This window comes from Rhinopithecus bieti, unplaced genomic scaffold, assembly GCF_001698545.2.
Source record: "Rhinopithecus bieti isolate Rb0 unplaced genomic scaffold, ASM169854v2 scaffold_5273, whole genome shotgun sequence".
NCBI lineage: Eukaryota > Metazoa > Chordata > Mammalia > Primates > Cercopithecidae > Rhinopithecus > Rhinopithecus bieti.
Genome location: NW_016805057.1, coordinates 2,170,135 through 2,178,563, shown reverse-complemented (window position 1 = coordinate 2,178,563; position 8,429 = coordinate 2,170,135).

Here is an 8,429-nt window from a genome sequence, read left to right as displayed (position 1 = left end):
CAGCTACTCGGGAGGTAGAGGCAAGAGAATCACTTGAACCCGGGAGGCAGAGGTTGCAGTGAGCTGAGATTGTGCCACTGTACTCCAGTCTACGAGACAGAGTGAGACTCTGTCTCAAAAAAAAAAAAAAAAAGAATTAATGAATGATCAAATGACTCATTAAAATATTTTATAGGATTATATACCAAATATATGTTTATTAAATAGTTGGCCACAGAATGCAATCGTATAATAAACAATCCTGGGAGGCTAACAGCTGTAATCAACAGAAATTGGGACTGACAGGGGAGGTATGAATTTGACATGTTCAGTTTTGGGTATGTGAAATTTGAGATGCCAGATCAAGTGCGTTAGGCCCTTTACCTTATTGTCAACTAAAATCCTAAAGGCTCTTCTAATTCATGATAACATCCCACATCTCCTCTCTCTTGTACTTTGTAGCTAAGAGAAAAACCATTCACCCTTCTCATTAACGTTTCTCATTCTTCCCTGAATGTTATGTCATTGTTCAGCCTCTTGAAATTGCTCTAAATCCTGAGTTTATCAGCATACTTATCTCCACTCCCAGCTTTGCATTGTGTCAGTATTTATTTAACATATTCCCAAAGCTGTGAATCCAGTTAATTGGTAAACATTGGCTATGTCAGAACCTGTAGCACAGTATCGAAGGTAGGCCTCCGTATAGATACCAAAATGCCCGAATCAGCAGCACCCTTTGGATATGTCCTTTCACTCATTAAGTAAGCCCTGCCTGGAATGGAAGTTGAGCCAGGTCAGGCGCTCTGGCCTCGTGCAGCACCTGGGAGCTGGCTAGCAAGCTCCTTAACTCTCTTCTGCTCCAGCTCCTTCTCAGCACTGTTGTTTCCTTCTTCTCCTAACAGATAAGTGGAAACTGGAGGGCCCTGTGGGCCTGGCTGAATCTAGCTCCCACACCCTGAGCAAGCAGAGGGCCAGGGCCCTTTGCCCAAGTTTCCTTGCAAACCCATGAAGGACAATTTCAGAAAGCAGCACTCTAAAGGCAGTCAGTGTCAGAGCCAAGGTAAACAGCCTGAGACACAGCTGCCGGTCCAACTGGGGTTAGGTGACGTGGACAACCAGCGTGGGAAGCCAAGAGAAGCCGAGGAGCCGAACAGAAGGGAGGTTAGAAGGGGCAGTTGAGAGGGAGGCTTTGGCAGTTCTTGACTTCTGCTGCCATTGCAGTGGGCTCTGGAAGCCTTGAAAGGGACCATAAAGATGAGAGCCAAGGAGGTGGCCACCAGAGGATGGATCTGATTTAGAATAGACAAAGAAACATCCTCACTTCAAAGCCATTTATCAAACACAGCAAGCGTGCTCTGCATAAGGCTAAAGACCACAGGCTGTAACATACAGCTCAGGGTCCCAGAGAGGACAGGCAGACACCTCCCTGTGAACCCCAAGGCCTTACTGGGCAGCTCCCAACCTGGAAAAGAAAGTTAGCACCACCGGCATACCGTCCTCCCTGTTCTGCTTCCCTGAATTCCTTCTCAGCTTCTAGAAAGGGCAAACTGTCCTTCCATTACCAAAAGGCCGCCAATCACCACCCCTCCACTTCATAGAAAAGCCATCCCATGTTAACGCTCCTCATACTTCCCTGCATGTTACATCACTGCTGACTTCTTTTAGTTTTTTCAAAAGGCCTAAAAAACTACTATGAGGAAATGAATAAGTTTATGTTGGATAACCCATAGCAATCTCATTTACTGTGAACAAGAGCCACAAACAGGACAGTGTGGTCATCTCTCAAGGGTGTTGGTGGCTGTTTGGGTGATTCCCAGAAGAGATCAAAGCCAGGCAGAAGAGATGGCAAATGTAGCAACTGGTGTAGTCAGTGGTGTAGTCTGATTTCGCCGGAGCTAAGGCAAGGGAACATCTGAAGCGAATGAATAAAACCCTGCACAGCTCTGAGAATGCCTGTGGCCTGGTCTGTGCTGTTGTCACATTTGTATGTAATTCATGGAGTTGGTAGCTGAGTGGTCGGGGCCCAGTCAGACAGAAGGAGCCTGTGCAGTTCCCCCAGGAGTCCGTTGGCCAGGTTTACCCTGCCTAGTTTCACCTCAAAGAAAAACGTCGATTTAACAAACATCAAACCTCGGGCTCCTGAGACATTGAAGCAATCAGGTTCTGTGGCCTGTAGGAAGCTTCTGCAATGCCAACCTGCTAAATGGTACCAAATGCCCAAACTTTAGTCATATGCACTATTATCAATGACCTATTGCATGCCAACTGCTTGTATATACACTGTTTCACTTGATCCTATTCCAAAATTTCTCTCCTCTCATCCTCACAGGCAACCGCTCTCATTGAACTCATGATTTCTGCCTTTATCTCTGACTGGATTTCCCTGACTCATCCACACACAGCCTGAATGGACTTGGAAATGTATACATACGAGCAAGTCATTCCCCTTCTTAAGACTCTATGAATTGCCAGTTTCCTTTGGATCACGTCTGCTCTCCTGGGTTCAGCATTTGAGGCCCTCTGTTCCTGCCGCTGCCCTCTTCCTGTCCCTCGGCCTCTATTCTTGCGCCCACCCTGAGTAGGTGCACCCCTGTGCCTTTCCAAGAGAACTTCCCCTGCTTGTGGCCACCAGAGAGTTCAGATTCCTCCTTTGGGATCGCTGGCATCCCACTTTTCTCCCTGAGACCTTTCCTGACTTCACCCATTGCAGTGAGTCTCCCGTACCCATGGTGAGGCAAACTTGGCAGCTTGTCCTTCATCCAATTGCACTCACTACACTCCTCTGTAATCATTCGTTTCTTTCATTCTCAAAGGAGTTGATATCTTCAAGGGAGCCAGAAGCGGTTCTCACTCGAGGGAGGCTGGAAAAATTTTGTTCTTTTTATTATAAATCACAGATATGCATATAGTACACAAATACAGTATATCTGTGGTATTAAAATTTCACAGGTTGGAGAAGGGAAGATTTTGAAAAAATGTCTACCAAGGCTCCTTAGAGGCCAGTAATTGAGAAATACTGAACTGATTTGTTTGTACGTCTTCCTCACCAACTGGACCGTGATCCTCTGTGAATCCGCAGGGCCAATGGAGTGCCTGACACATGGAGTGCTTCTGAAGAAAGCTGAATGCATGCACACATGAATGAATCCTCTCAATACTCCTGAGGGGTGGCATTGCTGCCCCATTGGGAAAGATGAGAGAACAGATGCTAAATGCCCCCCTCCAACACCATCAAAGTCCCAGAGTTAGTAAGTGTTGCAGTAGAAACATTTTACATTCAGAACTTCTAGACTTTAAACCCAATATTTTCACACCTTACTTTGGTGTAATTGATAGAATTTACACAAAAATAGGATAATATATTTACCAATTTGCCTTATCCTTCAAGAATGTTCTGGTTGGAATATCCTAAGTCAATTTGCATATTCCAGAAGAACCTTAGGAAATCATGCCTATAGTCATATAGACTCCAGCAAAAATGCCTCAGCACCACAATGAGTTTTGGTGGGAATGATGGCCTAATGAGGTGAAACTGTAGCCACCCACTTAACTTGTAACTGAGCCTTGCAGTTAATCCAACTAAATTAAATTTTATAAAAATTCAGCCTTAAGCCTCTTCTATGTACACAACTGAGCAGCAGAGGGCCATTTTGCCCTCAGGAGGTAGGGTGGTAGAATAAGAAAAGAATATAAGCAATTATAATGCAGGATTCAACAAGATCACAGTCCTGAGACATAAATTCTAAGCGAGGAGATGAGCCACAGTTGGGAGATAATGAGAGCGGGAATGTTCCTAATAAAGATACTCTCCCTGTTGAAAGCCAAGCAACGTGACATGTATAAAATGGTTTTATGAGTAAATTTGTTGAAGCAGGAGGAGTTGAGTAGCAGAAACCAGTGTTCTATCCTTTCCAGGGTCATGATGAGGTTTAAAAGCTGATTTATGAGTCTGTTTGTTTAATCAAACTTTCCTTATTTCCCACTCCTGAGCTTACGAGCAGAAGCGAAGCAGTGAGAAGAATCCCTGCTGAGCAGAAGTTCATCCTCCCAGGACACAGCCTTTTGCTTTTAAGCATAAACACTTCATATAAAGAAAAAGTGCACTATCGTAAGTGACCAATTGAACGAATTTTTACTAAAAGAACAAACCCTGTAACCACCACCCAGATGCAGAAATGGAATAGTACCACATCCACAAAGCTCTCCTGGTTATTCCTTCAGTCTCTACCTCCCCTCGCAGGTTACCATAGATTCGTTGTGCTTCTTTTCTAAGTTTAAAGAAATCCAACGATACACTAGATACTCTGACTCTGACCTCTTTTGCTCAGTAAATGTCTGTGAGATCCATCAAGCTTACATGTAGCCATACTTTGTTCATTCTTGTTGCTGAAAGAATTTCATTGTATGGATATACCACACTTAGGTGTCCATTCTACTGTTGAAATTTGGGTTGTTTCTGCTTTTTTATTATTATGTATAGTGCTGCTATGAATGTTCTTCCTACGTGTCTTTTGATAAGCATATGTACTCATGTATATCTAGGAGTGAAAATGCTAGGTCATGTGGCACGTGTATGTTCAGCTTTAGGAGATCCTGCTGCGTAGATTTGAAAAGTGGTTGTAACAACTATGTACTAACACTGTATACTAACTGTGTAAGAGTTCCAAATACTACAAATCCTTGCCAACACTTGGTATTGAATGTCTTTTTCATTTTAGCCATTCTGGTGGGTTTGTTTTTGAAGTTCATGATTTTAATGGTCATTTTTCTGAAGAGTAATGGAATCAGAGGCAGCTTTTTATGCATTTATTGACCATTCAGAGTTCATCTTTTGTAAACTCTACAAGTGTTTTGCACACTTTTCTGTTGGGGTATCTATCTTTTCCTTATTAATTTGTAGGAGAGCTTTGTATATTTGGATACAAGTTTTTTTCTCAGATACATGATTCACAAGTATCTTCTCCCAATCCATGGCCTTATTTTTCACCCTCTTAATGGTGTCTTCTGATAAACAGAGATTCTTATTTTTAATGCAGTCTAATTTATTTTATGTCTAATCAGCTTTATGTTTAGTACATTTTTTGTGCTATTTATGAAAGCTTTGTCTTTTCCACTACCGTGAAGATACTCTTCTGCATCATAACACCAAGTCCCACCCAAGAGCACAATTTATACTTTTACTAATTTAAGCCTTTTTTTTCTTTAGGAGGTATAATTGACAAATGAAAGTTGTACATATTCAAGGTATAGAATGTGATGTTTTGACATATGTATACATTGTAAAATAATTGCCACAATCAAGCTAATTAACATATCCACCGCCTCACACAGTTACTTTTTTTGTGTGTGTGATGAAAATACTTAGGATCTACTTAGGCCTTCTTCAATTTATCTCAGTAATGTTCTCTAGTGTTTAGTATAAAGATTTTGTACATCTTTTGGTGGATGTACATGAAACTTTGAGCAAATACCAAGTACCTATCTTTCAAAATTGCAAGAGATATAAAAAAGAAATTTTGAAATATGTGTGCTGACTTGAAAATGCTTTGGTACCATAGTAGAACTCAATTGCAGAAAAATAAAAGTCTGAATATTAATGAAGTCATCATTGTGTGATGTTAGGCAATGAGAAAAGAAAGAAGCAAGCAATTGAAGTGAGCTGAAATTGTTGACAGGGATGCCTCACAGAGGATCTTGAAGATTTGAGATGAGCTTGAGGCAGGAACGGAAGTTAGAGAGTGGAATGGAAGGAAGTATTCCAAGAGGGGAAACTGAAATGAGTCAAATGATAAGATTAGAATGAACTCAGCATGTTAAGGGATTAAGAAGATACTAGTTGACTAAAATATATACTCTGATTCATGAGTTGGGGGAGATAAGATAACGCCTCGTGCTTAGAGGCACATAAACAAAAGAAGGAAGAGTTTCAAGTCCACCTTGGTGGTGAAGTTTGGTATCCTGGCCCCTGGAAGGTAACTCAGCAAATATTTACGTATCCTTGTTTGACACTAACTGGCAATCATATGGCTGCTTTTAACAACTTCCAGATAGGAACTGATAAGGACTCTTACACTCACACTTGAACCAGAGTACCTATCCAAGAAGGCCTCTAATCTGGAAATGAAATATGTTTTATAGACTGTATAATCCAGACAGCCTTTCATAGTAAGCCAGCACTCAAGGACCAGCCAAAAGGCTTAGATCCAGCACCTACCACCAAGTGCTTCTGAGAGGGCTACAGTTGTAACTACTCAATGTCCTATCAGCAACAACTGGACTTCCTAGAAGCAATGGAGCTGAGGTTGGCCTTCAAATCTTAGATCACTGAATAGGTTTTTGTTGCCCTATTTCCATCCCAGCTGGGACATAGTCTTGCCAGTAGCAAAAAAGAAATCAGCAGTCCTGGGGCAGGTCTGAAACACATGGAGGCAGGTCCTCAGGCCTCCTAGGAGCTAATGGAATGAGTAAGGAGTGGAATACTCAGAATTGAGTTCAAATGATAAGATTCCTAATGGGATATGAGTATGCATTTTGCCAAGATTTAGTCTAATTTTGGAACTCAATTGGAAACTTCTGAACGTCATGTTCCATTTGGCTCTGGCAAAACACAGTTCTGCATTGCTTTGTGTTTATTTTATCCCTCAAGATCAGAGCATAATTTACTTGTAGCTAGAATTTTGTGTTGAGTACAAACCTCCATTTAGAAAACAAGCTGATATATATTTTCCTTGTGGGTCCCTAGGGGGGAAAAAGATGTACACAATGGAGAAAGGTTCCACTAGAAAAAACATGCATACCCAATATAGAAATTTTACGCAAACAGAAGCACCCAGAGGAGAAATATTTTATAAAGCCTAAAGTATGATGAGTCCTCAAACTTGGCATAAAGTAGTACAGATTAGATCCAGAAAATCCTCAGGACTCTCCTACACTTAGACAGAACAACATCTTCTCTAGCACCTCCTCCTTGTGAAAATTTCTTACCATATTTAAACAAATATTTTGAGAAGATATATTATAACTTCCCTTGGAATTATGTCCTCCAACACTTACAATAAGGATGCTTCCCTATAGGTACCATTCCCATCTTTATCTCATGTTTGGTTTACTCTCAGATGAACATCTTGGTCTTTATTGGTACAAAACCAAATTCTCCTATAGCTAAAGTACACTGGGGCCTACAATAAGACAAAAACCAAAAAGTATTGAGGATAAGATTGTATTTATCATGACTCTTTCAGAACTCCAAATCAAAATAAACAAAACAAAACAAAAAAGATTATTTATTGACTCATGTAGCTACACAGTCTTCTTCACCACCAAAGACCTCAGGGAATGACTCTGATTGGCCCAGCTGAACCATGTACTAAAGTGTGGCCCAACCACTATGGCTGGGCCTAGGTCACATGCCCACATGGCATGTGATCAGGGAAAGTGAGTATATTTCCAGAAGAAAACAAGATTGTAGCTGGCCACCTAGGGAAACTTGAAAAAAGCAAAAAGAAATGCTCTTACAAAGCCTTGAAGCTAATGTTAGGATTTTAGAGAAAGCATTATTTCTTTGAAAAACACAAGGTGTCAACAAAAGAGGACGCCATCACCATCAGTGGTGCACTAGCACTAATTATCCATGAGATCTCTTCTAGAATGCCACAGTTACTTCCACCGTGGACATCTTAGGGGAACAAAAAAGGCAGCATACCATAATGACTAAGGGCACAAACTTGGATTCTAATAGACTCAAATTCATATCCTAGTAGTGTCACTTGTTGGTTTTGTTATATGGGCAAGTTACTAACCCTCTTTAAGTATCAGTATTCTTACTTCATCATCATCATCATTATCATCGTCATCAAGAATGCCTAGGAACTTCAAGGCGAGAGAGTTTTGGGATGAATGATAGTGATGATGTTCCATTCTACCATCTTTCTGGAATACGAAACATCTCACCATATATCGTCTCCACTGATATGCAACCCTATCCCTTGCGTTAGATATGTTTCAAACCTCCCTCTTCCACTTTCCATAATTTCTCTTCTTATCCACTGAGGCATGAAATACTAATATATCTAGGTAGGAAAAGGAAGATAATGGTACCCTTGATATTTGATGTAGCCTTTCCAAAAGAGATTTCACAGGCAATTGAGGTCCAGGAAATTGCAGTCTTAGGAGGTGTCTGTGCTATAAGCAACAAAGGATAACTCCTCAGAGGGATATTAAAACAGTTGACCAACTTCTGGAACCAATTGGCAAAGTAATATATAACCCCACTAGACTATGTTGCAAAGGATGCAACTGTGAGGACACATAGGAAAAATTGGAGTCTTCAAAAAAATGTGCTTCTACCTCATTACCTCTATTATGTCTTACTTCTCATCAAACTTTCAAGTGAAGGCTCCAGAAAGGGGGACTTCTTAACAAAGACTGATTCCTTCACTTCCACTGCAGCT